Source organism: Phalangium opilio, unplaced genomic scaffold, assembly GCF_054372755.1.
Source record: "Phalangium opilio isolate 3A_F unplaced genomic scaffold, DU_Popi_V2 ptg000225l_1, whole genome shotgun sequence".
Taxonomy (NCBI): Eukaryota; Metazoa; Arthropoda; class Arachnida; order Opiliones; family Phalangiidae; genus Phalangium; species Phalangium opilio.
In genome coordinates, this window is record NW_028324219.1 from 760,761 (window position 1) to 777,857 (window position 17,097).

Below are 17,097 nucleotides of genomic sequence, written 5' to 3' on the forward strand. Positions count from 1 at the left end.
GATAAAACGATGGAGGCGAGATTCGAACTCACGCGGGCAGAGCCCAATGGATTAGCAGTCCATCGCCTTAACCACTCGGCCATTCCTTCATCGATTTAAAAGAGTTTAATAACTTTGACTGCATTTGTGTTCAAAACAAAACGGATAAAACGACGGAGGCGAGATTCGAACTCGCGCGGGCAGAGCCCAATGGATTAGCAGTCCATCGCCTTAACCACTCGGCCATTCCTTCATCGATTTAAAAGAGTTTAATCACTTTGACTGCATTTGTGTTCAAAACAAAACGGATAAAACGATGGAGGCGAGATTCGAACTCACGCGGGCAGAGCCCAATGGATTAGCAGTCCATCGCCTTAACCACTCAGCCACCCCGTCCTTGATTAAAACTTGTTTAATCATTTCGCCTGAATTTTTGATTAAAACAATCCGGTTAAAACGACGGAAGTGAGGTTCGAACTCGCGCGGGCAAAGCCCAATGGATTAGCGGTCCATCGCCTTAACCACTCGGCCATTCCTTCATCGATTTAAAAGAGTTAAATCACTTTGACTGCATTTGTGTTCAAAACAAAACGGATAAAACGACGGATTCGAGATTCGAACTCGCGCGGGCAGAGCCAAACGGATTAGCAGTCCATCGCCTTAACCATTCGGCCACCCCGTCCTCGATTAAAACTGGTTTAATCATTTCGCCTGAATTTTTGATTAAAACAATCCGGTTAAAACGACGGAAGTGAGGTTCGAACTCGCGCGGGCAAAGCCCAATGGATTAGCGATCCATCGCCTTAACCACTCGGTCATTCCTTCATCGTTTTAAAAGAGTTAAATAACTTTGACTGCATTTGTGTTCAAAACAAAGCGGATAAAACGACGGAGGCGAGATTCGAACTCGCGCGGGCAGAGCCCAATGGATTAGCAGTCCATCGCCTTAACCACTCGGCCACCCCGTCCTTGATTAAAACTAGTTAAATAATTTCGCCAGAATTTTTGATTAAAACAATCAGGATAAAACGACGGAGGCGAGATTCGAACTCGCGCGGGCAGAGCCCAATGGATTAGCAGTCCATCGCCTTAACCACTCGGCCATTCCTTCATCGATTTAAAAGAGTTTAATCACTTTGACTGCATTTGTGTTCAAAACAAAACGGATAAAACGATGGAGGCGAGATTCGAACTCACGCGGGCAGAGCCCAATGGATTAGCAGTCCATCGCCTTAACCACTCGGCCATTCCTTCATCGATTTAAAAGAGTTTAATAACTTTGACTGCATTTGTGTTCAAAACAAAACGGATAAAACGACGGAGGCGAGATTCGAACTCGCGCGGGCAGAGCCCAATGGATAAGCAGTCCATCGCCTTAACCACTCGGCCACCCCGTCCTTGATTAAAACTGGTTTAATCATTTCGCCTGAATTTTTGATTAAAACAATCCGGTTAAAACGACGGAATTGAGGTTCGAACTCGCCCGGGCAGAGCCAAACGGATTAGCAGTCCATCGCCTTAACCATTCGGCCACCCCGTCCTCGATTAAAACTGGTTTAATCATTTCGCCTGAATTTTTGATTAAAACAATCCGGTTAAAACGACGGAAGTGAGGTTCGAACTCGCGCGGGCAAAGCCCAATGGATTAGCGGTCCATCGCCTTAACCACTCGGCCATTCCTACATCGATTTAAAAGAGTTAAATCACTTTGACTGCATTTGTGTTCAAAACAAAACGGATAAAACGACGGAATCGAGATTCGAACTCGCGCGGGCAGAGCCAAACGGATTAGCAGTCCATCGCCTTAACCATTCGGCCACGCCGTCCTCGATTAAAACTGGTTTAATCATTTCGCCTGAATTTTTGATTAAAACAATCCGGTTAAAACGACGGAAGTGAGGTTCGAACTCGCGCGGGCAAAGCCCAATGGATTAGCGGTCCATCGCCTTAACCACTCGGCCATTCCTACATCGATTTAAAAGAGTTAAATCACTTTGACTGCATTTGTGTTCAAAACAAAACGGATAAAACGACGGAATCGAGATTCGACCTCGCGCGGGCAGAGCCAAACGGATTAGCAGTCCATCGCCTTAACCATTCGGCCACGCCGTCCTCGATTAAAACTGGTTTAATCATTTCGCCTGAATTTTTGATTAAAACAATCCGGTTAAAACGACGGAAGTGAGGTTCGAACTCGCGCGGGCAGAGCCCAATGGATAAGCAGTCCATCGCCTTAACCACTCGGCCACCCCGTCCTTGATTAAAACTGGTTTAATAATTTCGCATGAATTTTTGATTAAAACAATCAGGATAAAACGACGGAGGCGAGATTCGAACTCGCGCGGGCAGAGCCCAATGGATTAGCAGTCCATCGCCTTAACCACTCGGCCATTCCTTCATCGATTTAAAAGAGTTAAATCACTTTGACTGCATTTGTGTTCAAAACAAAACGGATAAAACGACGGATTCGAGATTCGAACTCGCGCGGGCAGAGCCAAACGGATTAGCAGTCCATCGCCTTAACCATTCGGCCACCCCGTCCTCGATTAAAACTGGTTTAATCATTTCGCCTGAATTTTTGATTAAAACAATCCGGTTAAAACGACGGAAGTGAGGTTCGAACTCGCGCGGGCAAAGCCCAATGGATTAGCGATCCATCGCCTTAACCACTCGGTCATTCCTTCATCGTTTTAAAAGAGTTAAATAACTTTGACTGCATTTGTGTTCAAAACAAAGCGGATAAAACGACGGAGGCGAGATTCGAACTCGCGCGGGCAGAGCCCAATGGATTAGCAGTCCATCGCCTTAACCACTCGGCCACCCCGTCCTTGATTAAAACTAGTTAAATAATTTCGCCTGAATTTTTGATTAAAACAATCAGGATAAAACGACGGAGGCGAGATTCGAACTCGCGCGGGCAGAGCCCAATGGATTAGCAGTCCATCGCCTTAACCACTCGGCCATTCCTTCATCGATTTAAAAGAGTTTAATCACTTTGACTGCATTTGTGTTCAAAACAAAACGGATAAAACGATGGAGGCGAGATTCGAACTCACGCGGGCAGAGCCCAATGGATTAGCAGTCCATCGCCTTAACCACTCGGCCATTCCTTCATCGATTTAAAAGAGTTTAATAACTTTGAAAGCATTTGTGTTCAAAACAAAACGGATAAAACGACGGAGGCGAGATTCGAACTCGCGCGGGCAGAGCCCAATGGATAAGCAGTCCATCGCCTTAACCACTCGGCCACCCCGTCCTTGATTAAAACTGGTTTAATCATATCGCCTGAATTTTTGATTAAAACAATCCGGTTAAAACGACGGAAGTGAGGTTCGAACTCGCCCGGGCAGAGCCAAACGGATTAGCAGTCCATCGCCTTAACCATTCGGCCACCCCGTCCTCGATTAAAACTGGTTTAATCATTTCGCCTGAATTTTTGATTAAAACAATCCGGTTAAAACGACGGAAGTGAGGTTCGAACTCGCGCGGGCAAAGCCCAATGGATTAGCGGTCCATCGCCTTAACCACTCGGCCATTCCTACATCGATTTAAAAGAGTTAAATCACTTTGACTGCATTTGTGTTCAAAACAAAACGGATAAAACGACGGAATCGAGATTCGAACTCGCGCGGGCAGAGCCAAACGGATTAGCAGTCCATCGCCTTAACCATTCGGCCACGCCGTCCTCGATTAAAACTGGTTTAATCATTTCGCCTGAATTTTTGATTAAAACAATCCGGTTAAAACGACGGAAGTGAGGTTCGAACTCGCGCGGGCAAAGCCCAATGGATTAGCGGTCCATCGCCTTAACCACTCGGCCATTCCTACATCGATTTAAAAGAGTTAAATCACTTTGACTGCATTTGTGTTCAAAACAAAACGGATAAAACGACGGAATCGAGATTCGACCTCGCGCGGGCAGAGCCAAACGGATTAGCAGTCCATCGCCTTAACCATTCGGCCACGCCGTCCTCGATTAAAACTGGTTTAATCATTTCGCCTGAATTTTTGATTAAAACAATCCGGTTAAAACGACGGAAGTGAGGTTCGAACTCGCGCGGGCAGAGCCCAATGGATAAGCAGTCCATCGCCTTAACCACTCGGCCACCCCGTCCTTGATTAAAACTGGTTTAATAATTTCGCATGAACTTTTGATTAAAACAATCAGGATAAAACGACGGAGGCGAGATTCGAACTCGCGCGGGCAGAGCCCAATGGATTAGCAGTCCATCGCCTTAACCACTCGGCCATTCCTTCATCGATGTAAAAGAGTTTATTCACTTTGACTGCATTTGTGTTCAAAACAAAACGGATAAAACGATGGAGGCGAGATTCGAACTCACGCGGGCAGAGCCCAATGGATTAGCAGTCCATCGCCTTAACCACTCAGCCACCCCGTCCTTGATTAAAACTTGTTTAATCATTTCGCCTGAATTTTTGATTAAAACAATCCGGTTAAAACGACGGAAGTGAGGTTCGAACTCGCGCGGGCAAAGCCCAATGGATTAGCGGTCCATCGCCTTAACCACTCGGCCATTCCTTCATCGATTTAAAAGAGTTAAATCACTTTGACTGCATTTGTGTTCAAAACAAAACGGATAAAACGACGGATTCGAGATTCGAACTCGCGCGGGCAGAGCCAAACGGATTAGCAGTCCATCGCCTTAACCATTCGGCCACCCCGTCCTCGATTAAAACTGGTTTAATCATTTCGCCTGAATTTTTGATTAAAACAATCCGGTTAAAACGACGGAAGTGAGGTTCGAACTCGCGCGGGCAAAGCCCAATGGATTAGCGATCCATCGCCTTAACCACTCGGTCATTCCTTCATCGATTTAAAAGAGTTAAATCACTTTGACTGCATTTGTGTTCAAAACAAAACGGATAAAACGACGGAAGCGAGATTCGAACTCGCGCGGGCAGAGCCCAATGGTTTAGCGGTCCATCGCCTTAACCACTCGGCCATTCCTTCATCGATTTAAAAGAGTTTAATAACTTTGACTGCCTTTGTGTTCAAAACAAAGCGGATAAAACGACGGAGGCGAGATTCGAACTCGCGCAGGCAGACCCCAATGGATTAGCAGTCCATCGCCTTAACCACTCGGCCACCCCGTCCTTGATTAAAACTAGTTAAATAATTTCGCCTGAATTTTTGATTAAAACAATCAGGATAAAACGACGGAGGCGAGATTCGAACTCGCGCGGGCAGAGCCCAATGGATTAGCAGTCCATCGCCTTAACCACTCGGCCATTCCTTCATCGATTTAAAAGAGTTTAATCACTTTGACTGCATTTGTGTTCAAAACAAAACGGATAAAACGATGGAGGCGAGATTCGAACTCACGCGGGCAGAGCCCAATGGATTAGCAGTCCATCGCCTTAACCACTCGGCCACCCCGTCCTTGATTAAAACTTGTTTAATCATTTCGCCTGAATTTTTGATTAAAACAATCCGGTTAAAACGACCGAGGCGAGATTCGAACTCGCGCGGGCAGAGCCCAACGCATTAGCAGTCCATCGCCTTAACCACTCGGCAATTCCTTCACCGTTTTAAACGAGTTTAATCATTTTGACTGCATTTGTGTTCAAAACAAAACGGATAAAACGACGGAGGCGAGATTCAAACTCGCGCGGGCAAAGCCCAATGGATTAGCGGTCCATCGCCTTAACCACTCGGCCATTCCTTCATCGATTTAAAAGAGTGAAATCACTTTGACTGCATTTGTGTTCAAAACAAAACGGATAAAACGACGGATTCGAGATTCGAACTCGCGAGGGCAGAGCCAAACGGATTAGCAGTCCATCGCCTTAACCATTCGGCCACCCCGTCCTCGATTAAAACTGGTTTAATCATTTCGCCTGAATTTTTGATTAAAACAATCCGGTTAAACCGACGGAAGTGATTTTCGAACTCGCGCGGGTAAAGCCCAATGGATTAGCGGTCCATCGCCTTAACCACTCGCCCATTCCTTCATCGATATAAAAGAGTTAAATCACTTTGACTGCATTTGTGTTCAAAACAAAACGGATAAAACGACGGATGCGCGATTCGAACTCGCGCGGGCAGAGCCCAATGGTTTAGCGGTCCATCGCCTTAACCACTCGGCCATTCCTTCATCGATTTAAAAGAGTTTAATAACTTTGACTGCATTTGTGTTCAAAACAAAACGGATAAAACGACGGAGGCGAGATTCAAACTCGCGCGGGCAGAGCCCAATGGATTAGCAGTCCATCGCCTTAACCACTCGGCCACCCCGTCCTTGATTAAAACTGGTTTAATAATTTCGCCTGAATTTTTGATTAAAACAATCAGGATAAAACGACGGAGGCGAGATTCGAACTCGCGCGGGCAGAGCCCAATGGATTAGCAGTCCATCGCCTTAACCACTCGGCCATTAATTCATCGATTTAAAAGAGTTTAATCACTTTGACTGCATTTGTGTTCAAAACAAAACGGATAAAACGAAGGAGGCGAGATTCGAACTCACGCGGGCAGAGCCCAATGGATTAGCAGTCCATCGCCTTAACCACTCGGCCACCCCGTCCTTGATCAAAACTTGTTTAATCATTTCCCCTGAATTTTTGATTAAAACAATCCGGTTAAAACGACCGAGGCGAGATTCGAACTCGCGCGGGCAGAGCCCAACGCATTAGCAGTCCATCGCCTTAACCACTCGGCAATTCCTTCACCGTTTTAAACGAGTTTAATCATTTTGACTGCATTTGTGTTCAAAACAAAACGGATAAAACGACGGAGGCGAGATTCAAACTCGCGCGGGCAGAGCCCAGTGGTTTAGCGGTCCATCGCCTTAACCACTCGGCCATTCCTTCATCGATTTAAAAGAGTTAAATCACTTTGACTGCATTTGTGTTCAAAACAAAACGGATAAAACGACGGATTCGAGATTCGAACTCGCGCGGGCAGAGCCAAACGGGTTAGCAGTCCATCGCCTTAACCATTCGGCCACCCCGTCCTCGATTAAAACTGGTTTAATCATTTCCCCTGAATTTTTGATTAAAACAATCCGGTTAAAACGACGGAAGTGAGGTTCGAACTCGCGCGGGCAAAGCCCAATGGATTAGCGATCCATCGCCTTAACCACTCGGTCATTCCTTCATCGTTTTAAAAGAGTTAAATCACTTTGACTGCATTTGTGTTCAAAACAAAACGGATAAAACGACGGAGGCGAGATTCGAACTCGCGCGGGCAGAGCCCAATGGTTTAGCGGTCCATCGCCTTAACCACTCGGCCATTCCTTCATCGATTTAAAAGAGTTTAATAACTTTGACTGCATTTGTGTTCAAAACAAAGCGGATAAAACGACGGAGGCGAGATTCGAACTCGCGCGGGCAGAGCCCAATGGATTAGCAGTCCATCGCCTTAACCACTCGGCCACCCCGTCCCTGATTAAAACTAGTTAAATAATTTCGCCTGAATTTTTGATTAAAACAATCAGGATAAAACGACGGAGGCGAGATTCGAACTCGCGCGGGCAGAGCCCAATGGATTAGCAGTCCATCGCCTTAACCACTCGGCCATTCCTTCATCGATTTAAAAGAGTTTAATCACTTTGACTGCATTTGTGTTCAAAACAAAACGGATAAAACGATGGAGGCGAGATTCGAACTCACGCGGGCAGAGCCCAATGGATTAGCGGTTCATCGCCTTAACCACTCGACCATTCCTTCATCGATTTAAGAGAGTTTAATCACTTTGACTGCATTTGTGTTCAAAACAAAACGGATTAAACGACGGAGGCGAGATTCGAACTCGCGCGGGCAGAGCCCAATGGATTAGCAGTCCATCGCCTTAACCACTCGGCCACCCCGTCCTTGATTAAATCTGGTTTACTAATTTCGCCTGAATTTTTGATTAAAACAATCTGGTTAAAACGACGGGGGCGAGATTCGAACTCGCGCGGGCAGAGCCCAACGGATTAGCAGTCCACCGCCTTAACCATTCGGCCACCCCGTCCTCGATTAAAACTGGTTTAATCATTTCGCCTGAATTTTTGATTAAAACAATCCGGTTAAAACGACGGAAGTGAGGTTCGAACTCGCGCGGGCAAAGCCCAATGGATTAGCGGTCCATCGCCTTAACCACTCGGCCATTCCTACATCGATTTAAAAGAGTTAAATCACTTTGACTGCATTTGTGTTCAAAACAAAACGGATAAAACGACGGAATCGAGATTCGAACTCGCGCGGGCAGAGCCAAACGGATTAGCAGTCCATCGCCTTAACCATTCGGCCACGCCGTCCTCGATTAAAACTGGTTTAATCATTTCGCCTGAATTTTTGATTAAAACAATCCGGTTAAAACGACGGAAGTGAGGTTCGAACTCGCGCGGGCAAAGCTCAATGGATTAGCGGTCCATCGCCTTAACGACTCGGCCATTCCTTCATCGATTTAAAAGAGTTAAATCACTTTGACTGCATTTGTGTTCAAAACAAAACGGATAAAACGACGGATTCGAGATTCGAACTCGCGCGGGCAGAGCCAAACGGATTAGCAGTCCATCGCCTTAACCATTCGGCCACCCCGTCCTCGATTAAAACTGGTTTAATCATTTCGCCTAAATTTTTGATTAAAACAATCCGGTTAAAACGACGGAAGTGAGGTTCGAACTCGCGCGGGCAGAGCCCAATGGATAAGCAGTCCATCGCCTTAACCACTCGGCCACCCCGTCCTTGATTAAACCTGGTTTAATAATTTCGCCTTAATTTTTGATTAAAACAATCAGGATAAAACGACGGAGGCGAGATTCGAACTCGCGCGGGCAGAGCCCAATGGATTAGCAGTCCATCGCCTTAACCACTCGGCCACCCCGTCCTTGATTAAAACTGGTTTAATAATTTCGCCTGAATTTTTGATTAAAACAATCAGGATAAAACGACGGAGGCGAGATTCGAACTCGCGCGGGCAGAGCCCAATGGATTAGCAGTCCATCGCCTTAACCACTCGGCCATTCCTTCATCGATTTAAAAGAGTTTAATCACTTTGACTGCATTTGTGTTCAAAACAAAACGGATAAAACGATGGAGGCGAGATTCGAACTCACGCGGGCAGAGCCCAATGGATTAGCAGTCCATCGCCTTAACCACTCGGCCACCCCGTCCTTGATTAAAACTTGTTTAATCATTTCCCCTGAATTTTTGATTAAAACAATCCGGTTAAAACGACCGAGGCGAGATTCGAACTCGCGCGGGCAGAGCCCAACGCATTAGCAGTCCATCGCCTTAACCACTCGGCAATTCCTTCACCGTTTTAAACGAGTTTAATCATTTTGACTGCATTTGTGTTCAAAACAAAACGGATAAAACGACGGAGGCGAGATTCAAACTCGCGCGGGCAGAGCCCAGTGGTTTAGCGGTCCATCGCCTTAACCACTCGGCCATTCCTTCATCGATTTAAAAGAGTTAAATCACTTTGACTGCATTTGTGTTCAAAACAAAACGGATAAAACGACGGATTCGAGATTCGAACTCGCGCGGGCAGAGCCAAACGGGTTAGCAGTCCATCGCCTTAACCATTCGGCCACCCCGTCCTCGATTAAAACTGGTTTAATCATTTCGCCTGAATTTTTGATTAAAACAATCCGGTTAAAACGACGGAAGTGAGGTTCGAACTCGCGCGGGCAAAGCCCAATGGATTAGCGATCCATCGCCTTAACCACTCGGTCATTCCTTCATCGTTTTAAAAGAGTTAAATCACTTTGACTGCATTTGTGTTCAAAACAAAACGGATAAAACGACGGATGCGAGATTCGAACTCGCGCGGGCAGAGCCCAATGGTTTAGCGGTCCATCGCCTTAACCACTCGGCCATTCCTTCATCGATTTAAAAGAGTTTAATAACTTTGACTGCATTTGTGTTCAAAACAAAGCGGATAAAACGACGGAGGCGAGATTCGAACTCGCGCGGGCAGAGCCCAATGGATTAGCAGTCCATCGCCTTAACCACTCGGCCACCCCGTCCCTGATTAAAACTAGTTAAATAATTTCGCCTGAATTTTTGATTAAAACAATCAGGATAAAACGACGGAGGCGAGATTCGAACTCGCGCGGGCAGAGCCCAATGGATTAGCAGTCCATCGCCTTAACCACTCGGCCATTCCTTCATCGATTTAAAAGAGTTTAATCACTTTGACTGCATTTGTGTTCAAAACAAAACGGATAAAACGATGGAGGCGAGATTCGAACTCACGCGGGCAGAGCCCAATGGATTAGCAGTCCATCGCCTTAACCACTCGGCCATTCCTTCATCGATTTAAAAGAGTTTAATAACTTTGACTGCATTTGTGTTCAATACAAAACGGATAAAACGACGGAGGCGAGATTCGAACTCGCGCGGGCAGAGCACAATGGATAAGCAGTCCATTGCCTTAACCACTCGGCCACCCCGTCCTTGATTAAAACTGGTTTAATCATTTCGCCTGAATTTTTGATTAAAACAATCCGGTTAAAACGACGGAAGTGAGGTTCGAACTCGCCCGGGCAGAGCCAAACGGATTAGCAGTCCATCGCCTTAACCATTCGGCCACCCCGTCCTCGATTAAAACTGGTTTAATCATTTCGCCTGAATTTTTGATTAAAACAATCCGGTTAAAACGACGGAAGTGAGGTTCGAACTCGCGCGGGCAAAGCCCAATGGATTAGCGGTCCATCGCCTTAACCACTCGGCCATTCCTACATCGATTTAAAAGAGTTAAATCACTTTGACTGCATTTGTGTTCAAAACAAAACGGATAAAACGACGGAATCGAGATTCGAACTCGCGCGGGCAGAGCCAAACGGATTAGCAGTCCATCGCCTTAACCATTCGGCCACGCCGTCCTCGATTAAAACTGGTTTAATCATTTCGCCTGAATTTTTGATTAAAACAATCCGGTTAAAACGACGGAAGTGAGGTTCGAACTCGCGCGGGCAAAGCTCAATGGATTAGCGGTCCATCGCCTTAACGACTCGGCCATTCCTTCATCGATTTAAAAGAGTTAAATCACTTTGACTGCATTTGTGTTCAAAACAAAACGGATAAAACGACGGATTCGAGATTCGAACTCGCGCGGGCAGAGCCAAACGGATTAGCAGTCCATCGCCTTAACCATTCGGCCACGCCGATCTCGATTAAAACTGGTTTAATCATTTCGCCTAAATTTTTGATTAAAACAATCCGGTTAAAACGACGGAAGTGAGGTTCGAACTCGCGCGGGCAGAGCCCAATGGATAAGCAGTCCATCGCCTTAACCACTCGGCCACCCCGTCCTTGATTAAACCTGGTTTAATAATTTCGCCTGAATTTTTGATTAAAACAATCCGGTTAAAACGACGGAAGTGAGGTTCGAACTCGCGCGGGCAAAGCCCAATGGATTAGCGGTCCATCGCCTTAACCACTCGGCCATTCCTACATCGATTTAAAAGAGTTAAATCACTTTGACTGCATTTGTGTTCAAAACAAAACGGATAAAACGACGGAATCGAGATTCGAACTCGCGCGGGCAGAGCCAAACGGATTAGCAGTCCATCGCCTTAACCATTCGGCCACGCCGTCCTCGATTAAAACTGGTTTAATCATTTCGCCTAAATTTTTGATTAAAACAATCCGGTTAAAACGACGGAAGTGAGGTTCGAACTCGCGCGGGCAGAGCCCAATGGATAAGCAGTCCATCGCCTTAACCACTCGGCCACCCCGTCCTTGATTAAACCTGGTTTAATAATTTCGCCTGAATTTTTGATTAAAACAATCAGGATAAAACGACGGAGGCGAGATTCGAACTCGCGCGGGCTGAGCCCAATGGATTAGCAGTCCATCGCCTTAACCACTCGGCCATTCCTTCATCGATTTAAAAGAGTTTAATCACTTTGACTGCATTTGTGTTCAAAACAAAACGGATAAAACGATGGAGGCGAGATTCGAACTCACGCGGGCAGAGCCCAATGGATTAGCAGTCCATCGCCTTAACCACTCAGCCACCCCGTCCTTGATTAAAGCCTGTTTAATCATTTCGCCTGAATTTTTGATTAAAACAATCCGGTTAAAACGACGGAAGTGAGGTTCGAACTCGCGCGGGCAAAGCTCAATGGATTAGCGGTCCATCGCCTTAACGACTCGGCCATTCCTTCATCGATTTAAAAGAGTTAAATCACTTTGACTGCATTTGTGTTCAAAACAAAACGGATAAAACGACGGATTCGAGATTCGAACTCGCGCGGGCAGAGCCAAACGGATTAGCAGTCCATCGCCTTAACCATTCGGCCACGCCGTCCTCGATTAAAACTGGTTTAATCATTTCGCCTAAATTTTTGATTAAAACAATCCGGTTAAAACGACGGAAGTGAGGTTCGAACTCGCGCGGGCAGAGCCCAATGGATAAGCAGTCCATCGCCTTAACCACTCGGCCACCCCGTCCTTGATTAAACCTGGTTTAATAATTTCGCCTGAATTTTTGATTAAAACAATCCGGTTAAAACGACGGAAGTGAGGTTCGAACTCGCGCGGGCAAAGCCCAATGGATTAGCGGTCCATCGCCTTAACCACTCGGCCATTCCTACATCGATTTAAAAGAGTTAAATCACTTTGACTGCATTTGTGTTCAAAACAAAACGGATAAAACGACGGAATCGAGATTCGAACTCGCGCGGGCAGAGCCAAACGGATTAGCAGTCCATCGCCTTAACCATTCGGCCACGCCGTCCTCGATTAAAACTGGTTTAATCATTTCGCCTAAATTTTTGATTAAAACAATCCGGTTAAAACGACGGAAGTGAGGTTCGAACTCGCGCGGGCAGAGCCCAATGGATAAGCAGTCCATCGCCTTAACCACTCGGCCACCCCGTCCTTGATTAAACCTGGTTTAATAATTTCGCCTGAATTTTTGATTAAAACAATCAGGATAAAACGACGGAGGCGAGATTCGAACTCGCGCGGGCTGAGCCCAATGGATTAGCAGTCCATCGCCTTAACCACTCGGCCATTCCTTCATCGATTTAAAAGAGTTTAATCACTTTGACTGCATTTGTGTTCAAAACAAAACGGATAAAACGATGGAGGCGAGATTCGAACTCACGCGGGCAGAGCCCAATGGATTAGCAGTCCATCGCCTTAACCACTCAGCCACCCCGTCCTTGATTAAAGCCTGTTTAATCATTTCGCCTGAATTTTTGATTAAAACAATCCGGTTAAAACGACGGAAGTGAGGTTCGAACTCGCGCGGGCAAAGCCCAATGGATTAGCGGTCCATCGCCTTAACGACTCGGCCATTCCTTCATCGATTTAAAAGAGTTAAATCACTTTGACTGCATTTGTGTTCAAAACAAAACGGATAAAACGACGGATTCGAGATTCGAACTCGCGCGGGCAGAGCCAAACGGATTAGCAGTCCATCGCCTTAACCATTCGGCCACCCCGTTCTCGATTAAAACTGGTTTAATCATTTCGCCTAAATTTTTGATTAAAACAATCCGGTTAAAACGACGGAAGTGAGGTTCGAACTCGCGCGGGCAAAGCGCAATGGATTAGCGATCCATCGCCTTAACCCCTCGGTCATTCCTTCATCGATTTAAAAGAGTTAAATCACTTTGACTGCATTTGTGTTCAAAACAAAACGGATAAAACGACGGATGCGAGATTCGAACTCGCGCGGGCAGAGCCCAATGGTTTAGCGGTCCATCGCCTTAACCACTCGGCCATTCCTTCATCGATTTAAAAGAGTTTAATAACTTTGACTGCATTTGTGTTCAAAACAAAGCGGATAAAACCACGGAGGCGAGATTCGAACTCGCGCGGGCAGAGCCCAATGGATTAGCAGTCCATCGCCTTAACCAGTCGGCCACCCCGTCCTTGATTAAAACTAGTTAAATTATATAAAAACGTCTTGGTTTGGACCAAGGCCGAAAAAACAAACGATATGTGTGAGGTTTATCAATTGACTGAAGTTTCAGATATTGAAATTTTTTCTAGTTATTTTTATACACTCAATCCTTAATCAATATTTAATTCAATCAACTGATTTTACTGTTAATCGACCTAGTCCCTCTAAATTAATTGAAAAAATTACATATCTACGCTTTTTCAAGAACAATTACATTTTCCGAAAACATTCTATCGTGAAATTAATTTATCATGTCGAGGATACAGTATTGAATATTTGAAATGTTCTACTGGATGTCTAAAACAAGCAAGCGAACTTTGGCATAACTCGAATGGAAAATGTAAATATTTGATCGTGGATGCCAAACAAGGGTGTTGCGCGAATTTATACATTTAATTTCGTATATCGAAATGCTACATTTCTATTGTCGCCTCTTTGATGGTAAAGTTGCACTGGAACTTCCTTTTCCGTACTTAAGAATTTCTTGGTCATAACTCAGTCTATGGTAATATTGGCTGAGTGTGTTGCGACGGCTCAGATCACCCATACACTGAAACCACTGGTGATTATAAAATGCCATATATTGGGAAAATAGAGGAAGGGAGGGGGTGTCGGAGTTAAATGTGACCTTCTTGGCATAACTAGTAATGAATGATTTGTTTAACCATATTATTTCCGCGGGAAATGAATATAACAAGTCTGAGAAGTATTTCTGTTTATGTGATCTTTACCCTTTACCACACAGGATAAACTTTGTTGCTTTGTCTTAAGTAGACGACATTCACTCTAAACGACAGTCTTATCAACAACTTAAAACAGATTTAAACTTCTTTTGGTGCAAACTTGAAAATTTGTCAAGCCAGCAACAATTAAAACTATGTCGGTCAAGATGCTCACAAGTTAGTGAGTATCGACACGAAATCCCTTCAAAATAATTAATTTCATGATAAAATGTTTTCGGAAAATGTAATTGTTCTTGAAAAAGCGTAGATATGTAATTTTTTCAATTAATTTAGAGGGACTAGGTCGATTAACAGTAAAATCAGTTGATTGAATTAAATATTGATTAAGGATTGAGTGTATAAAAATAACTAGAAAAAATTTCAATATCTGAAACTTCAGTCAATTGATAAACCTCACACATATCGTTTGTTTTTTCGGCCTTGGTCCAAACCAAGACGTTTTTATATAATATCTGTCGCTTCAGTCTTAATGTAATTAAATTTTGAGTAATTATGTTTTCTTTACCGCTTATTATTATGTCCAATAAGATGGTCAAAACATGTATCTAGCAGGGCCCAAACGTTGCACCTTCCGCGTGTTAGGCGGACGAGATTACCACTACACTACACATACCTGGTAATACTGAGATTCCTAACAGATCTAGCTTATTATTATGTCCAATCACGATGGTCAAAACATATATCTACCAGGGCTCGAACCCGGGACCTTCCGCGTGTAAAGCGGACGTGATAACCACTACACAATGAATACTTGGTTATTCTGAGTTTTCGAAGAGATCTAGCTTATTATTGTGTCCAATAACGATAGTCAAGTCATGTATCTACCAGGGCTCGAACCTGGGACCTTCCGAGTGTAAAGCGGACGTGATAACCACACCACCATAGATACTTGGTTATTTTGAGTTTTCGAAGAGCTCTAGCATTATTATTATGTCCAATCACGATGGTCGAAACAAGTACTTCTGTAATTAACTAAAATTAACATACTTAGACTTAATTGTTTCTGATTAGACTAGCCGATCGCACACCCTGAATACTTAATTGTTAAATTAAGAGTATTCCGAAAAGTAACTTCGCTCTAGTTTTTCAGTTAGAGGTGGTTAAATATCACGAAAAACCCCATGTTAATCTCCATAGGAAAATTGGTAAAAGCATGTGAATTTTGATTTAACGTTACAAAAGAGTATCAAGTCATATCTACAAGGGCCTACCGGCCCTGTAGAATAATTTCGCCTGAATTTTTGATTAAAACAATCAGGATAAAACGACGGAGGCGAGATTCGAACTCGCGCGGGCAGAGCCCAATGGATTAGCAGTCCATCGCCTTAACCACTCGGCCATTCCTTCATCGATTTAAAAGAGTTTAATCACTTTGACTGCATTTGTGTTCAAAACAAAACGGATAAAACGATGGAGGCGAGATTCGAACTCACGCGGGCAGAGCCCAATGGATAAGCAGTCCATCGCCTTAACCACTCGGCCACCCCGTCCTTGATTAAACCTGGTTTAATAATTTCGCCTGAATTTTTGATTAAAACAATCAGGATAAAACGACGGAGGCGAGATTCGAACTCGCGCGGGCAGAGCCCAATGGATTAGCAGTCCATCGCCTTAACCACTCGGCCATTCCTTCATCGATTTAAAAGAGTTTAATCACTTTGACTGCATTTGTGTTCAAAACAAAACGGATAAAACGATGGAGGCGAGATTCGAACTCACGCGGGCAGAGCCCAATGGATTAGCAGTCCATCGCCTTAACCACTCAGCCACCCCGTCCTTGATTAAAGCCTGTTTAATCATTTCGCCTGAATTTTTGATTAAAACAATCCGGTTAAAACGACGGAAGTGAGGTTCGAACTCGCGCGGGCAAAGCCCAATGGATTAGCGGTCCATCGCCTTAACGACTCGGCCATTCCTTCATCGATTTAAAAGAGTTAAATCACTTTGACTGCATTTGTGTTCAAAACAAAACGGATAAAACGACGGATTCGAGATTCGAACTCGCGCGGGCAGAGCCAAACGGATTAGCAGTCCATCGCCTTAACCATTCGGCCACCCCGTTCTCGATTAAAACTGGTTTAATCATTTCGCCTAAATTTTTGATTAAAACAATCCGGTTAAAACGACGGAAGTGAGGTTCGAACTCGCGCGGGCAAAGCGCAATGGATTAGCGATCCATCGCCTTAACCCCTCGGTCATTCCTTCATCGATTTAAAAGAGTTAAATCACTTTGACTGCATTTGTGTTCAAAACAAAACGGATAAAACGACGGATGCGAGATTCGAACTCGCGCGGGCAGAGCCCAATGGTTTAGCGGTCCATCGCCTTAACCACTCGGCCATTCCTTCATCGATTTAAAAGAGTTTAATAACTTTGACTGCATTTGTGTTCAAAACAAAGCGGATAAAACCACGGAGGCGAGATTCGAACTCGCGCGGGCAGAGCCCAATGGATTAGCAGTCCATCGCCTTAACCACTCGGCCACCCCGTCCTTGATTAAAACTA

The 17,097-nt window shown here is 44.8% G+C and overlaps 71 non-coding genes across 71 annotated transcripts; all 71 read right to left on the bottom strand.

The window, feature by feature from the left end:
• Window positions 1-7: 7 nt before the first annotated feature.
• On the bottom strand, window positions 8-92 carry TRNAS-GCU (transfer RNA serine (anticodon GCU)). Its single transcript has one exon. It is a non-coding gene; the product is annotated as a tRNA-Ser (tRNA).
• Window positions 93-150: 58 nt separating this feature from the next.
• TRNAS-GCU (transfer RNA serine (anticodon GCU)) lies at window positions 151-232 on the bottom strand. The gene has a single exon. It is a non-coding gene; the product is annotated as a tRNA-Ser (tRNA).
• Window positions 233-293: 61 nt separating this feature from the next.
• TRNAS-GCU (transfer RNA serine (anticodon GCU)) lies at window positions 294-375 on the bottom strand. Its single transcript has one exon. It is a non-coding gene; the product is annotated as a tRNA-Ser (tRNA).
• A 61-nt stretch (window positions 376-436) lies between these two features.
• Window positions 437-518, bottom strand: TRNAS-GCU (transfer RNA serine (anticodon GCU)). Its single transcript has one exon. It is a non-coding gene; the product is annotated as a tRNA-Ser (tRNA).
• Window positions 519-865: 347 nt separating this feature from the next.
• Window positions 866-947, bottom strand: TRNAS-GCU (transfer RNA serine (anticodon GCU)). Its single transcript has one exon. It is a non-coding gene; the product is annotated as a tRNA-Ser (tRNA).
• A 61-nt stretch (window positions 948-1,008) lies between these two features.
• TRNAS-GCU (transfer RNA serine (anticodon GCU)) lies at window positions 1,009-1,090 on the bottom strand. Its single transcript has one exon. It is a non-coding gene; the product is annotated as a tRNA-Ser (tRNA).
• A 61-nt stretch (window positions 1,091-1,151) lies between these two features.
• Window positions 1,152-1,236, bottom strand: TRNAS-GCU (transfer RNA serine (anticodon GCU)). Its single transcript has one exon. It is a non-coding gene; the product is annotated as a tRNA-Ser (tRNA).
• Window positions 1,237-1,294: 58 nt separating this feature from the next.
• On the bottom strand, window positions 1,295-1,376 carry TRNAS-GCU (transfer RNA serine (anticodon GCU)). The gene has a single exon. It is a non-coding gene; the product is annotated as a tRNA-Ser (tRNA).
• Window positions 1,377-1,580: 204 nt separating this feature from the next.
• Window positions 1,581-1,665, bottom strand: TRNAS-GCU (transfer RNA serine (anticodon GCU)). Its single transcript has one exon. It is a non-coding gene; the product is annotated as a tRNA-Ser (tRNA).
• Window positions 1,666-1,720: 55 nt separating this feature from the next.
• Window positions 1,721-1,805, bottom strand: TRNAS-GCU (transfer RNA serine (anticodon GCU)). Its single transcript has one exon. It is a non-coding gene; the product is annotated as a tRNA-Ser (tRNA).
• Window positions 1,806-1,866: 61 nt separating this feature from the next.
• Window positions 1,867-1,951, bottom strand: TRNAS-GCU (transfer RNA serine (anticodon GCU)). The gene has a single exon. It is a non-coding gene; the product is annotated as a tRNA-Ser (tRNA).
• A 201-nt stretch (window positions 1,952-2,152) lies between these two features.
• TRNAS-GCU (transfer RNA serine (anticodon GCU)) lies at window positions 2,153-2,234 on the bottom strand. The gene has a single exon. It is a non-coding gene; the product is annotated as a tRNA-Ser (tRNA).
• Window positions 2,235-2,295: 61 nt separating this feature from the next.
• On the bottom strand, window positions 2,296-2,377 carry TRNAS-GCU (transfer RNA serine (anticodon GCU)). Its single transcript has one exon. It is a non-coding gene; the product is annotated as a tRNA-Ser (tRNA).
• Window positions 2,378-2,724: 347 nt separating this feature from the next.
• Window positions 2,725-2,806, bottom strand: TRNAS-GCU (transfer RNA serine (anticodon GCU)). The gene has a single exon. It is a non-coding gene; the product is annotated as a tRNA-Ser (tRNA).
• Window positions 2,807-2,867: 61 nt separating this feature from the next.
• On the bottom strand, window positions 2,868-2,949 carry TRNAS-GCU (transfer RNA serine (anticodon GCU)). Its single transcript has one exon. It is a non-coding gene; the product is annotated as a tRNA-Ser (tRNA).
• Window positions 2,950-3,010: 61 nt separating this feature from the next.
• TRNAS-GCU (transfer RNA serine (anticodon GCU)) lies at window positions 3,011-3,095 on the bottom strand. The gene has a single exon. It is a non-coding gene; the product is annotated as a tRNA-Ser (tRNA).
• A 58-nt stretch (window positions 3,096-3,153) lies between these two features.
• TRNAS-GCU (transfer RNA serine (anticodon GCU)) lies at window positions 3,154-3,235 on the bottom strand. Its single transcript has one exon. It is a non-coding gene; the product is annotated as a tRNA-Ser (tRNA).
• A 61-nt stretch (window positions 3,236-3,296) lies between these two features.
• Window positions 3,297-3,378, bottom strand: TRNAS-GCU (transfer RNA serine (anticodon GCU)). The gene has a single exon. It is a non-coding gene; the product is annotated as a tRNA-Ser (tRNA).
• Window positions 3,379-3,439: 61 nt separating this feature from the next.
• TRNAS-GCU (transfer RNA serine (anticodon GCU)) lies at window positions 3,440-3,524 on the bottom strand. Its single transcript has one exon. It is a non-coding gene; the product is annotated as a tRNA-Ser (tRNA).
• A 55-nt stretch (window positions 3,525-3,579) lies between these two features.
• Window positions 3,580-3,664, bottom strand: TRNAS-GCU (transfer RNA serine (anticodon GCU)). Its single transcript has one exon. It is a non-coding gene; the product is annotated as a tRNA-Ser (tRNA).
• A 61-nt stretch (window positions 3,665-3,725) lies between these two features.
• Window positions 3,726-3,810, bottom strand: TRNAS-GCU (transfer RNA serine (anticodon GCU)). Its single transcript has one exon. It is a non-coding gene; the product is annotated as a tRNA-Ser (tRNA).
• Window positions 3,811-4,011: 201 nt separating this feature from the next.
• TRNAS-GCU (transfer RNA serine (anticodon GCU)) lies at window positions 4,012-4,093 on the bottom strand. The gene has a single exon. It is a non-coding gene; the product is annotated as a tRNA-Ser (tRNA).
• A 61-nt stretch (window positions 4,094-4,154) lies between these two features.
• TRNAS-GCU (transfer RNA serine (anticodon GCU)) lies at window positions 4,155-4,236 on the bottom strand. The gene has a single exon. It is a non-coding gene; the product is annotated as a tRNA-Ser (tRNA).
• Window positions 4,237-4,297: 61 nt separating this feature from the next.
• On the bottom strand, window positions 4,298-4,379 carry TRNAS-GCU (transfer RNA serine (anticodon GCU)). Its single transcript has one exon. It is a non-coding gene; the product is annotated as a tRNA-Ser (tRNA).
• A 61-nt stretch (window positions 4,380-4,440) lies between these two features.
• Window positions 4,441-4,522, bottom strand: TRNAS-GCU (transfer RNA serine (anticodon GCU)). The gene has a single exon. It is a non-coding gene; the product is annotated as a tRNA-Ser (tRNA).
• Window positions 4,523-4,869: 347 nt separating this feature from the next.
• Window positions 4,870-4,951, bottom strand: TRNAS-GCU (transfer RNA serine (anticodon GCU)). The gene has a single exon. It is a non-coding gene; the product is annotated as a tRNA-Ser (tRNA).
• Window positions 4,952-5,012: 61 nt separating this feature from the next.
• Window positions 5,013-5,094, bottom strand: TRNAS-GCU (transfer RNA serine (anticodon GCU)). The gene has a single exon. It is a non-coding gene; the product is annotated as a tRNA-Ser (tRNA).
• Window positions 5,095-5,155: 61 nt separating this feature from the next.
• TRNAS-GCU (transfer RNA serine (anticodon GCU)) lies at window positions 5,156-5,237 on the bottom strand. The gene has a single exon. It is a non-coding gene; the product is annotated as a tRNA-Ser (tRNA).
• Window positions 5,238-5,298: 61 nt separating this feature from the next.
• TRNAS-GCU (transfer RNA serine (anticodon GCU)) lies at window positions 5,299-5,380 on the bottom strand. Its single transcript has one exon. It is a non-coding gene; the product is annotated as a tRNA-Ser (tRNA).
• Window positions 5,381-5,584: 204 nt separating this feature from the next.
• TRNAS-GCU (transfer RNA serine (anticodon GCU)) lies at window positions 5,585-5,666 on the bottom strand. Its single transcript has one exon. It is a non-coding gene; the product is annotated as a tRNA-Ser (tRNA).
• A 490-nt stretch (window positions 5,667-6,156) lies between these two features.
• TRNAS-GCU (transfer RNA serine (anticodon GCU)) lies at window positions 6,157-6,238 on the bottom strand. The gene has a single exon. It is a non-coding gene; the product is annotated as a tRNA-Ser (tRNA).
• Window positions 6,239-6,442: 204 nt separating this feature from the next.
• TRNAS-GCU (transfer RNA serine (anticodon GCU)) lies at window positions 6,443-6,524 on the bottom strand. Its single transcript has one exon. It is a non-coding gene; the product is annotated as a tRNA-Ser (tRNA).
• Window positions 6,525-7,157: 633 nt separating this feature from the next.
• Window positions 7,158-7,239, bottom strand: TRNAS-GCU (transfer RNA serine (anticodon GCU)). Its single transcript has one exon. It is a non-coding gene; the product is annotated as a tRNA-Ser (tRNA).
• Window positions 7,240-7,300: 61 nt separating this feature from the next.
• TRNAS-GCU (transfer RNA serine (anticodon GCU)) lies at window positions 7,301-7,382 on the bottom strand. Its single transcript has one exon. It is a non-coding gene; the product is annotated as a tRNA-Ser (tRNA).
• A 61-nt stretch (window positions 7,383-7,443) lies between these two features.
• On the bottom strand, window positions 7,444-7,525 carry TRNAS-GCU (transfer RNA serine (anticodon GCU)). Its single transcript has one exon. It is a non-coding gene; the product is annotated as a tRNA-Ser (tRNA).
• Window positions 7,526-7,729: 204 nt separating this feature from the next.
• TRNAS-GCU (transfer RNA serine (anticodon GCU)) lies at window positions 7,730-7,811 on the bottom strand. Its single transcript has one exon. It is a non-coding gene; the product is annotated as a tRNA-Ser (tRNA).
• Window positions 7,812-7,872: 61 nt separating this feature from the next.
• On the bottom strand, window positions 7,873-7,954 carry TRNAS-GCU (transfer RNA serine (anticodon GCU)). The gene has a single exon. It is a non-coding gene; the product is annotated as a tRNA-Ser (tRNA).
• A 61-nt stretch (window positions 7,955-8,015) lies between these two features.
• Window positions 8,016-8,100, bottom strand: TRNAS-GCU (transfer RNA serine (anticodon GCU)). The gene has a single exon. It is a non-coding gene; the product is annotated as a tRNA-Ser (tRNA).
• Window positions 8,101-8,155: 55 nt separating this feature from the next.
• Window positions 8,156-8,240, bottom strand: TRNAS-GCU (transfer RNA serine (anticodon GCU)). Its single transcript has one exon. It is a non-coding gene; the product is annotated as a tRNA-Ser (tRNA).
• A 347-nt stretch (window positions 8,241-8,587) lies between these two features.
• Window positions 8,588-8,669, bottom strand: TRNAS-GCU (transfer RNA serine (anticodon GCU)). The gene has a single exon. It is a non-coding gene; the product is annotated as a tRNA-Ser (tRNA).
• A 61-nt stretch (window positions 8,670-8,730) lies between these two features.
• On the bottom strand, window positions 8,731-8,812 carry TRNAS-GCU (transfer RNA serine (anticodon GCU)). The gene has a single exon. It is a non-coding gene; the product is annotated as a tRNA-Ser (tRNA).
• Window positions 8,813-8,873: 61 nt separating this feature from the next.
• On the bottom strand, window positions 8,874-8,955 carry TRNAS-GCU (transfer RNA serine (anticodon GCU)). The gene has a single exon. It is a non-coding gene; the product is annotated as a tRNA-Ser (tRNA).
• Window positions 8,956-9,016: 61 nt separating this feature from the next.
• TRNAS-GCU (transfer RNA serine (anticodon GCU)) lies at window positions 9,017-9,098 on the bottom strand. Its single transcript has one exon. It is a non-coding gene; the product is annotated as a tRNA-Ser (tRNA).
• A 776-nt stretch (window positions 9,099-9,874) lies between these two features.
• Window positions 9,875-9,956, bottom strand: TRNAS-GCU (transfer RNA serine (anticodon GCU)). Its single transcript has one exon. It is a non-coding gene; the product is annotated as a tRNA-Ser (tRNA).
• A 61-nt stretch (window positions 9,957-10,017) lies between these two features.
• TRNAS-GCU (transfer RNA serine (anticodon GCU)) lies at window positions 10,018-10,099 on the bottom strand. Its single transcript has one exon. It is a non-coding gene; the product is annotated as a tRNA-Ser (tRNA).
• Window positions 10,100-10,160: 61 nt separating this feature from the next.
• TRNAS-GCU (transfer RNA serine (anticodon GCU)) lies at window positions 10,161-10,245 on the bottom strand. The gene has a single exon. It is a non-coding gene; the product is annotated as a tRNA-Ser (tRNA).
• A 58-nt stretch (window positions 10,246-10,303) lies between these two features.
• On the bottom strand, window positions 10,304-10,385 carry TRNAS-GCU (transfer RNA serine (anticodon GCU)). Its single transcript has one exon. It is a non-coding gene; the product is annotated as a tRNA-Ser (tRNA).
• Window positions 10,386-10,446: 61 nt separating this feature from the next.
• On the bottom strand, window positions 10,447-10,528 carry TRNAS-GCU (transfer RNA serine (anticodon GCU)). Its single transcript has one exon. It is a non-coding gene; the product is annotated as a tRNA-Ser (tRNA).
• A 61-nt stretch (window positions 10,529-10,589) lies between these two features.
• Window positions 10,590-10,674, bottom strand: TRNAS-GCU (transfer RNA serine (anticodon GCU)). The gene has a single exon. It is a non-coding gene; the product is annotated as a tRNA-Ser (tRNA).
• A 55-nt stretch (window positions 10,675-10,729) lies between these two features.
• Window positions 10,730-10,814, bottom strand: TRNAS-GCU (transfer RNA serine (anticodon GCU)). The gene has a single exon. It is a non-coding gene; the product is annotated as a tRNA-Ser (tRNA).
• A 347-nt stretch (window positions 10,815-11,161) lies between these two features.
• On the bottom strand, window positions 11,162-11,243 carry TRNAS-GCU (transfer RNA serine (anticodon GCU)). The gene has a single exon. It is a non-coding gene; the product is annotated as a tRNA-Ser (tRNA).
• A 61-nt stretch (window positions 11,244-11,304) lies between these two features.
• TRNAS-GCU (transfer RNA serine (anticodon GCU)) lies at window positions 11,305-11,389 on the bottom strand. Its single transcript has one exon. It is a non-coding gene; the product is annotated as a tRNA-Ser (tRNA).
• Window positions 11,390-11,444: 55 nt separating this feature from the next.
• TRNAS-GCU (transfer RNA serine (anticodon GCU)) lies at window positions 11,445-11,529 on the bottom strand. The gene has a single exon. It is a non-coding gene; the product is annotated as a tRNA-Ser (tRNA).
• Window positions 11,530-11,590: 61 nt separating this feature from the next.
• Window positions 11,591-11,672, bottom strand: TRNAS-GCU (transfer RNA serine (anticodon GCU)). The gene has a single exon. It is a non-coding gene; the product is annotated as a tRNA-Ser (tRNA).
• Window positions 11,673-11,733: 61 nt separating this feature from the next.
• On the bottom strand, window positions 11,734-11,815 carry TRNAS-GCU (transfer RNA serine (anticodon GCU)). Its single transcript has one exon. It is a non-coding gene; the product is annotated as a tRNA-Ser (tRNA).
• Window positions 11,816-11,876: 61 nt separating this feature from the next.
• On the bottom strand, window positions 11,877-11,958 carry TRNAS-GCU (transfer RNA serine (anticodon GCU)). Its single transcript has one exon. It is a non-coding gene; the product is annotated as a tRNA-Ser (tRNA).
• Window positions 11,959-12,159: 201 nt separating this feature from the next.
• TRNAS-GCU (transfer RNA serine (anticodon GCU)) lies at window positions 12,160-12,244 on the bottom strand. Its single transcript has one exon. It is a non-coding gene; the product is annotated as a tRNA-Ser (tRNA).
• A 61-nt stretch (window positions 12,245-12,305) lies between these two features.
• TRNAS-GCU (transfer RNA serine (anticodon GCU)) lies at window positions 12,306-12,387 on the bottom strand. The gene has a single exon. It is a non-coding gene; the product is annotated as a tRNA-Ser (tRNA).
• A 61-nt stretch (window positions 12,388-12,448) lies between these two features.
• Window positions 12,449-12,533, bottom strand: TRNAS-GCU (transfer RNA serine (anticodon GCU)). Its single transcript has one exon. It is a non-coding gene; the product is annotated as a tRNA-Ser (tRNA).
• Window positions 12,534-12,588: 55 nt separating this feature from the next.
• TRNAS-GCU (transfer RNA serine (anticodon GCU)) lies at window positions 12,589-12,673 on the bottom strand. Its single transcript has one exon. It is a non-coding gene; the product is annotated as a tRNA-Ser (tRNA).
• A 61-nt stretch (window positions 12,674-12,734) lies between these two features.
• Window positions 12,735-12,816, bottom strand: TRNAS-GCU (transfer RNA serine (anticodon GCU)). Its single transcript has one exon. It is a non-coding gene; the product is annotated as a tRNA-Ser (tRNA).
• A 61-nt stretch (window positions 12,817-12,877) lies between these two features.
• On the bottom strand, window positions 12,878-12,959 carry TRNAS-GCU (transfer RNA serine (anticodon GCU)). Its single transcript has one exon. It is a non-coding gene; the product is annotated as a tRNA-Ser (tRNA).
• Window positions 12,960-13,020: 61 nt separating this feature from the next.
• TRNAS-GCU (transfer RNA serine (anticodon GCU)) lies at window positions 13,021-13,102 on the bottom strand. Its single transcript has one exon. It is a non-coding gene; the product is annotated as a tRNA-Ser (tRNA).
• A 61-nt stretch (window positions 13,103-13,163) lies between these two features.
• TRNAS-GCU (transfer RNA serine (anticodon GCU)) lies at window positions 13,164-13,245 on the bottom strand. Its single transcript has one exon. It is a non-coding gene; the product is annotated as a tRNA-Ser (tRNA).
• Window positions 13,246-13,735: 490 nt separating this feature from the next.
• Window positions 13,736-13,817, bottom strand: TRNAS-GCU (transfer RNA serine (anticodon GCU)). The gene has a single exon. It is a non-coding gene; the product is annotated as a tRNA-Ser (tRNA).
• A 2,040-nt stretch (window positions 13,818-15,857) lies between these two features.
• On the bottom strand, window positions 15,858-15,939 carry TRNAS-GCU (transfer RNA serine (anticodon GCU)). The gene has a single exon. It is a non-coding gene; the product is annotated as a tRNA-Ser (tRNA).
• A 61-nt stretch (window positions 15,940-16,000) lies between these two features.
• TRNAS-GCU (transfer RNA serine (anticodon GCU)) lies at window positions 16,001-16,082 on the bottom strand. Its single transcript has one exon. It is a non-coding gene; the product is annotated as a tRNA-Ser (tRNA).
• A 61-nt stretch (window positions 16,083-16,143) lies between these two features.
• TRNAS-GCU (transfer RNA serine (anticodon GCU)) lies at window positions 16,144-16,225 on the bottom strand. The gene has a single exon. It is a non-coding gene; the product is annotated as a tRNA-Ser (tRNA).
• A 61-nt stretch (window positions 16,226-16,286) lies between these two features.
• TRNAS-GCU (transfer RNA serine (anticodon GCU)) lies at window positions 16,287-16,368 on the bottom strand. The gene has a single exon. It is a non-coding gene; the product is annotated as a tRNA-Ser (tRNA).
• Window positions 16,369-16,429: 61 nt separating this feature from the next.
• Window positions 16,430-16,511, bottom strand: TRNAS-GCU (transfer RNA serine (anticodon GCU)). The gene has a single exon. It is a non-coding gene; the product is annotated as a tRNA-Ser (tRNA).
• A 490-nt stretch (window positions 16,512-17,001) lies between these two features.
• Window positions 17,002-17,083, bottom strand: TRNAS-GCU (transfer RNA serine (anticodon GCU)). Its single transcript has one exon. It is a non-coding gene; the product is annotated as a tRNA-Ser (tRNA).
• Between the last annotated feature and the right edge of the window lie 14 nt (window positions 17,084-17,097).